Raw genomic sequence first — 8,126 nt, forward strand, 5'->3', positions numbered from 1 at the left:
CTCTCTAAGGACTCAAGGGGAGATGTTGTCCAGTCACATTGACTTTAAGGTATCAATATCCCTTAGCAGCTTCTTCACCTCCTTCTCAGTTTATGTATGTCATCCAACACTTGTTGGTATAATACTTGTTGGTGTTCCCTTCTGTTTTGTCCACCCAGAGGCCTTCCTGTCTCCACTGTAAATACTTCCTTGAATCTCATGTTGAGCTCCTCACATACCTCTTGATCGTTTCTTGTGAGTTCCCCGCCTTCTTTCCTAAGCCTGATCACCTGGTCTTTGACCGTTGTCTTCCTCCTAATGTAACTATACAACAGTTTCGAGTCACACTTAACTTTCGAGTCTATGTCGTTTCCGTAATGTTGCTAGGCCTCCTTTCTGTGTCGCTCCAGCAGTGGCTGTGTTGATCCAACAGTAACTGTGTTAATCCAGCTGTAGCTGAGTTGATCCAGCAGTGACTGTGTTGATCCAGCAGTAGCTGTTTTGATCCAGCAGTAGCTGTGTTCATCCAGCAGTGATTGTATTGATCTAGCAATGACTGTGTTGATCCAGCAGTGGTTGTGTTGATTCAGCAGTAACTGGGTTGATCCATAAGTAGCTGTGTTATCAGCAGCAGCTTTGTTGATCCAGCAGTAGCCGTGTTGATCCAGCAGTGACTGTGTTGATCTAGCAGTAAATGTGCTGATTCAGCAGTAGCTGTGTTGATCCAGAAGTAGCTGTGTTGATCCAGCAGTGACTGTGTTGATCCAGCAGTAACTATGTTGATCCAGCAGTAATTGCGTTAATCCAGCTGTAGCTGTGTTGATCCAACAGTGACTGTGTTGATCCAGCAGAAGCTGTGTTGATCCAGCAGTGATTGCTTTGATCTAGCAGTGACTGTGTTGATCCAGCAGTAACTGTGTTGATCTAGTAGTAGCTGTGTTGATCCATCAGTAGCTGTGTTGATCCAGCAGTGACTGTGTTGATCCAGCAGTAGCTGTGTTGATCCAGCAGTAGCTGTGTTGATCCAGCAGTAACTGTGTTGATCCAGCAGTAGCTGTGTTGATCCAGCAGTAGCTGTGTTGATCCAGCAGTGACTGTGTTGATCCAGCAATAACTGTGTTGATTCAGCAGTAGCTGTGTTGATCCAGCAGTGATAGTGTTGATCCAGCAGTAGCTGTGTTGATTCAGCAGTAACTATGGTGATTCAGCAGTAGCTGTGTTGATCCATCAGTAACTATGTTGATCCAGCAGTGACTGTGTTGATCGAGCAGTAGCTGTGTTGATCCAACGGTAGCTGTGTTGTTTCAGCAGTAACTGTGTTGATCCAGCAGTGACTGTGTAGATCTAGCAGTAGCTGTGTTGATCCAGCAGTAGCTGTGTTGATCCAGCTGTAGCTGTGGTGATCCAGCATTAGCTGTGTTGATCCAGAAGTAGCTGTGTTGATCCAGGAGTAGCTGTGTTGATCCAAGAGTGGCTGTGTTGATCCAGGAGTGGCTGTGTTGATCCAGCAGTAGATGTGTTGATCCAGCAGTAGCTGTGTTGATCCAGCAGTGTCAATATTGACCGAGCTGGAGACACGGCATCACTCTGACCTCCCACTTTATAATACTAATAATTAATTTGAAAAATCACCAGAATATGAGATACAAGTGTTGATAAAGCAGAGATTAATGAAGAAAGGAGAGTGACTGGAGGAAAATCAGGAGCTCAAGGAGGTTCCCTCGAGAGGGAGAACTGAGATGTTTCTGCACTGATGTGGAAAGTTAAATGAAGGATCTTGGCTATGAACTCCATTTTGGTGATAGAGATATTTGATCTATTTCAACATGGTCAATTTGAGATCAGTGATCTTTCACAACATCAATAAAAGAACAGTTGTGTCTGTGAATGACGCTTGGAAATTCTGCTCAGACTAAGAAAATACAACACCCATAAGTGAAGACTGGGGAACTGAAAGTCATATGGCTAATACTTTGCCTCCATCTTGGTTACATAAAACATATGTGGATTCTTTTTGGAATATTTGGAACGATGCTAACTACTTTAAGATCAAAGAATTGGAGGCAAGAAAAGACCCTATTTCAGGAAAATTCAGCAAACAACGTAGACCACTGGTGCATCCTCATTAGATATTTCTTCAGCCATATCATTTAAAGTTGGGTCTAATGACAGGCTTTGTAAAGGCGATGGATGGTGAAGGTGCCGGATTTCTTTACCTTAATGGGATATTTAAACTGACGGAAAACCTTAGTTCGGAATATTTGTTGGGAAACAAATATATGAACTGTTATCCGATCCAGCTTTCTTATGAAAACTGACTCCACTGACGCTGGCTGCATGGGAGATTTTCAGACAGGTTGCCCAGAACTTCCTAAGATGCCACAGAACAGATAATTATGTTGGGCTAGTGAAAAACATGACGGAAGTCCAGTATATAAGTCACTTCTCCGCACATGTGTAGGACTTTTCTCAAGATTTCTGGCTCCTCAAGGGGGGTTCCTTGACGCTGGTGAAGGGCTTTTGATCTATGGAATTGGATCTGTGCTCCAGTTCCCTGAACTAAGCCTGAATACCTTCCAACCCCTCAACCCGACAGGCGCTGTATAATCCTATGTGTTTAGCGCTTCCCCATGATTATAATAAAAACATAATCAATATTTATGGACTGAGCACATAACCTCCAGGCTGAGGGACTGATTATCTCAAAGTCATCCTCATCTTCAGACGCTCTTGTCTATAGTGCGCTTAAGAATCCACTGGCTGACGAAACGTTTCCGTAATAAAGATTCCAAAGTGCAGTATATTCGTCTCATTCTCTTGCCGGATAAGACATGACTCCCAGAACCATCACTAGATACAACAAATATATACTTTTGCTACAGCTCAAAGTATGACTTACTAAATATTACTGGAATTATCGGCAAAATACAGAGGTACCTCGGTATACGACCTTAATTAATTCCAGAAGGTTGCTCAAGTGCCGATCTCTTCAAGTACCGAACGAATTTGTTCCCATAAGGACTAATGTAAAGTAGATTATCCGTTTCAGACCCCCAAAAATGCACTTACAAAATCTCTTACAAAAATACTTTTACATAATTATTCGAGTTGGGAGCTGGACGTATACCGAGGTACCACTGTATAACAATTCCTAACACCATTCGTATGCTAGATAATAGAAGTTATACAAGTTCTTGCAGATTTTTTCTGTTCATTATAGAATGATATCACCAATGTATCCCAGATGGGAATAAAGACAGTGAGAGAGCCTTCTCTTACATTATCTTTTTTCCCCTAAACTCCTCTCACAAAACTTCAGGTATGAAGACTGCAGTTAGTCCTAAGCAATAGGCCTTTATATTCTGGCAGCCTACTTATCAGTTGTTTGGTGAAATTGCAGTTGTTGGTAGGAAATATCTTGTGTCCATTAAATAACTTCAGTGATTCAAACTTCGAAACCAGCGCTTCCCCTATCTAGTAAATTTATTTTTGTGGTCATCACAAATTTATGAGGAAGAGTTTTCAAATTATTTTTATATAAGATTATCATCCTTTCTTTAGATTCGGCAGAGTTCAACTCCTGAATTTATGTGTGTATATGATCATTGAACATTTTACTAAATATTGGAACATAGTCTCGCATGTTGGTCAGGGGTATATACTATGCTCGTTTTTCTACGCAAATTGGCAGCAGTCATGAAAAAATATAAATATAAATGTGAAAATGTTACAAAACTGATCGAAAAAATGCGCTGAAAAAAATATATGACAGACATGCAATCCTTAAAGACCAGTTTTTAAATATTTTTTCATTCATGATTGCCATGTTAGTTATTGATTACATATAAAAAAGGAAATATGGACTATGTTTTACAAACTAATATACACAAATGAAAATTAAATTGCAAACACAACGTTGACTAATTGCAACTCAGGACTCTAACCCGAATGAAATTAAAATGATCTTTCATAATTGCTCATTTTCATCAACGTCATTATTATCAGTGTTTTTAAGTTCTACTGGAGAGTAAGTCAAGGAATTGTTGCACATCTTAATTGATGAGCAATAACAATACATTGCACATGACACCACCAGTAATACAGCTGCAGGAGATATCTTCAGTAGTGCTGTGCTGGGACACTCATGCAATACTGACAACTCAGACAGAATTAATCTATTTTTTTTAAATCAAATTCCATGTTGTTCACATGTACTTGGTGTTGCTTATCTGAAGCTCTCCAGGGCATGACCTAGAGATGGGCACGGTGGAGGTGGAGGTGGAGGTGGAGGTGAAGGTGAAGGTGGAGGTGGTGGTGGAGGTTCAGGTGGAGGTGGACGTGGAAGTGGAGGTGGATGTGGAGGTGGAGGTGGAAGTTCAAGTGGAGGTGGAGGTGGAGGTTCAGGTGGAGGTGGAGGTGGAGGTTCAGGTGGAGGTGGAGGTGGAGGTGGTGGTGGAGGTTCAGGTGGAGGTGGAGGTGAAGGTTCAGGTGGTGGTGGAGGTTCAGGTGGAGGTGGAGGTTCAGGTGGAGGTGGAGGTGGAGGTGGAGGTGAAAGTGGTGGTGGAGGTTCAGGTGGAGGTGGAGGTGGAGGTTCAGGTGGTGGTGGAGGTGGAGGTGGAAGTGGAGGTTGAGGTTCAGGTGGAGGTGGACGTGGAAGTGGAGGTGAATGTGGAGGTGGAGGTGGAAGTTCAAGTGGAGGTGGAGGTGGAGGTGGAGGTGTAGGTTCAGGTGGAGGTGGAGGTGGTGGTGGAGGTGGAGGTGGTGGTGGAGGTTCAGGTGGAGGTGGAGGTAGAGGTGCAAGTGGAGGTTCAGGTGGAGGTGTAGGTTCAGGTGGAGGTGGAGGTTCAGGTGAAGGTGGAGGTAGAGGTGTAAGTGGAGGTTGAGGTGGAAGTTCAAGTGGAGGTGGAGGTGGAGGTGGAGGTTCAGGTGGAGGTGGAGGTGGAGGTTCAGGTGGAGGTGGAGGTGGAGGTGGAGGTGGAGGTTCAGGTGGAGGTGGAGGTTCAGGTGGTGGTGGAGGTTCAGGTGGAGGTGGAGGTTCAGGTGGAGGTGGAGGTGGAGGTGAAAGTGGTGGTGGAGGTTCAGGTGGAGGTGGAGGTGGAGGTTCAGGTGGTGGTGGAGGTTCAGGTGGAGGTGGAGGTGCAGGTGGAGGTGGAGGTGGAGGTGGAGGTGAAAGTGGTGGTGGAGGTTCAGGTGGAGGTGGAGGTGGAGGTTCAGGTGGTGGTGGAGGTGGAGGTGGAGGTGGAGGTTGAGGTTCAGGTGGAGGTGGACGTGGAAGTGGAGGTGAATGTGGAGGTGGAGGTGGAAGTTCAAGTGGAGGTGGAGGTGGAGGTGGAGGTGGAGGTTCAGGTGGAGGTTCAGGTGGAGGTGGAGGTGGAGGTGGTGGTGGAGGTTCAGGTGGAGGTGGAGGTAGAGGTGCAAGTGGAGGTTCAGGTTGAGGTGGAGGTTCAGGTGGAGGTGGAGGTTCAGGTGGAGGTGGAGGTAGAGGTGTAAGTGGAGGTTGAGGTGGAGGTGGAGGTGGAGGTTGAGGTGGAGGTGGAGGTGGAGGTTCAGGTGGAGGTGGAGGTGGAGGTTCAGGTGGAGGTGGAGGTGGAGGTGGAGGTTCAGGTGGAGGTGGAGGTGGAGGTGGAAATGGAGGTGGAGGTGGAGGTGGAGGTGGAGGTTGAGGTGGAGGTGGAGGTTGAGGTTGAGGTGGAGATGGAGGTGGAGGTGGAGGTGGAGGTGGAGGTTCAGGTGGAGGTGGAGGTGGAGGTGGAGGTGGAGGTTGAGGTGGAGGTGGAGGTGGAGGTTGAGGTTGAGGTGGAGGTGGAGGTTGAGGTTGAGGCTGAGGTTGAGGTGGAGGTGGAGGTGGAGGTGGAGGTGGAGGTTGATGTGGACGTGGACGTGGACGTGGACGTGGACGTGGATGCGGAAGTGGACGTGGACGTGGAAGTGGACGTGGACGTGGAAGTGGGCGTGGACGTGGAAGTGGACGTGGACGTGGAAGTGGACGTGGACGTGGACGTGGACGTGGAAGTGGACGTGGACGTGGAAGTGGACGTGGACGTGGAAGTGGGCGTGGACGTGGACGTGGAAGTGGACGTGGACGTGGAAGTGGAGGTGGGCGTGGAAGTGGACGTGGACGTGGAAGTGGACGTGGACGTGGAAGTGGACGTGGACGTGGAAGTGGGCGTGGACGTGGAAGTGGACGTGGACGTGGAAGTGGACATGGGCGTGGAAGTGGACGTGGACGTGGAAGTGGACGTGGAAGTGGACGTGGAAGTGGACGTGGAAGTGGACGTGGGCGTGAAGGTGGAATGGAAGGCTCAAAAAAGTATTTTATTTATTAATTATCTACGTAAGTTCCGTAAAGATCACCGAGAAAGTCTGAGTATCATGGATGTCTTCAATTATTTTCTTGAAAATTTCTTATGCTTATCTTTTCTTCGTGACAGCATAAATACCTGACAGTTGGAGACTGTTAGCTCAGGAAGTGATATTACTGTCAGCACTCAAGGTAACCCATCTATAACTCATCTATAGTTTGAAGCAAATAATTTTAATATCTGCATCAATGTAAGTAAATATCTATCAGGATCAATCAATTATTTATCAATCCTAACACGCCAACACTGAAACATTATTAAGAATTTCTTGTCTATATTTCTCATAACTATCGCCGTGTTATTAATTATTATTATTATTACTATTATTTTTATTATTACTATTATTATTATTACTATTATTATTATTATTATTATTTAGCACATCCTTCACGGCAGGATGTGCTAAATACAAATAAGCTGAGATCAGAGATCAGCGATGGTTAGGAGTGTGCAGAAGGTAGAGTCAGCAAGGGTAGTCTGGAGTGCTAAACGAAAAATGTAATAAAAATGGGAGCGGTGACCACGTCGGAGGCAAATTTTGCGTGTACGCTGATAGATAGGACAGTCTAACAGTAGACTGCGAACTGACAACGGAATTTGATCATTCTCATAGAGTGGGGCTGGTCGCTTCTCCATGAGATACGTCTAACTTCATGAGTGAGGTATGTGTGTCTGACATGAAGGCGGGAGAGTGTAGTTTCCGAAACACGACAGTAATGATAAGAAGACCAGAAGCTCAGACAAGATATGAAAGAATACAATTTATGTATCAAATCAGACCATCGTTGTTGCCAACGACTGAGGTCTCAAGAGATTTTTGCAGTAGAGTCCGCCTGCTCGTTGCCTCGAACATGTACATGTCCAGTGTCCCCGCAGAAAATGATGCCTTTTTTCTTATACTAGAAATGCGGCGCAACCAAAATTATACACAGAGAACGAGAGATGATGAGAAAAAAATTTCTGGATAGCCTGTAAAGCACTAAAGGGGTGGGAAGGTAGACAGAGATGCAATATGTATAACAACGATGAGAACTGCATATAGCTCAGCTGTGAAAATGATAGCTGAGTCTTGTAAATGACTTCATACAAATCTGCCCAGAAAAGCTACCGTAAACCCGACACCCTTAGAGGATTTAGAACCAACAGTGTAAATTCCAAAGCAATGAGAATGAGATCGATGGTGGTTAAGATAAAGTGAGAGAGAGAGGGTAAATATAGCCATCGTATCTAGCACTTTCATAAGGGATTTAACCAGGATAAAACCGAAGCACCATGAACCAGCCAATGCAGGAGTTTATACCTTGTGGAGGCTGTGACACGATAAGTAGGTGAAACAGCAAGGAACCTCGAAACAAGCCTCAACGAACATATTAATGCATGTAGGAACGATAACTTGAACAATGCCTGAGTACAACACCAGAATTCCGCCACAATAAAATGTAACGTTAGTTGCACTTGTGTTCTTTTACTTAACATATTGTCGGTAATTCTGCCAACGTTAATACATCTTGCAGACTGTTCTAGTGTGCGCAATGGGTCAGTGGTGCAAGACATCATGGCCTGAAGTACCTGGTTTATGAATGGTCATATCAAATGTAGTTTTTTTATGAACGTGGAAAAAAAAACCTTGCGACCAAACAAGATTAAAGACATGTAATATAATAGAATTCCCTTCTGATATAAATTTTGAAGCTAACAAATATGAATGTTATCAGGTCCAGCTGCCGACAGTCGGCAAGCAAAGGTGTTGGCTCAATTTCTCGAAATCTAAAAGGCGCATTATAA

At 45.0% G+C, this 8,126-nt stretch overlaps 1 pseudogene; it reads right to left on the reverse strand.

Annotated features, from left to right (window-relative positions):
• Positions 1 to 362: 362 nt before the first annotated feature.
• Positions 363 to 7,895, reverse strand: LOC138853601 (serine-rich adhesin for platelets-like; annotated as a pseudogene).
• Between the last annotated feature and the right edge of the window lie 231 nt (positions 7,896 to 8,126).

The sequence above is a fragment of the Cherax quadricarinatus genome, chromosome 34 (genome assembly GCF_038502225.1).
Source record: "Cherax quadricarinatus isolate ZL_2023a chromosome 34, ASM3850222v1, whole genome shotgun sequence".
Taxonomy (NCBI): domain Eukaryota; kingdom Metazoa; phylum Arthropoda; class Malacostraca; order Decapoda; family Parastacidae; genus Cherax; species Cherax quadricarinatus.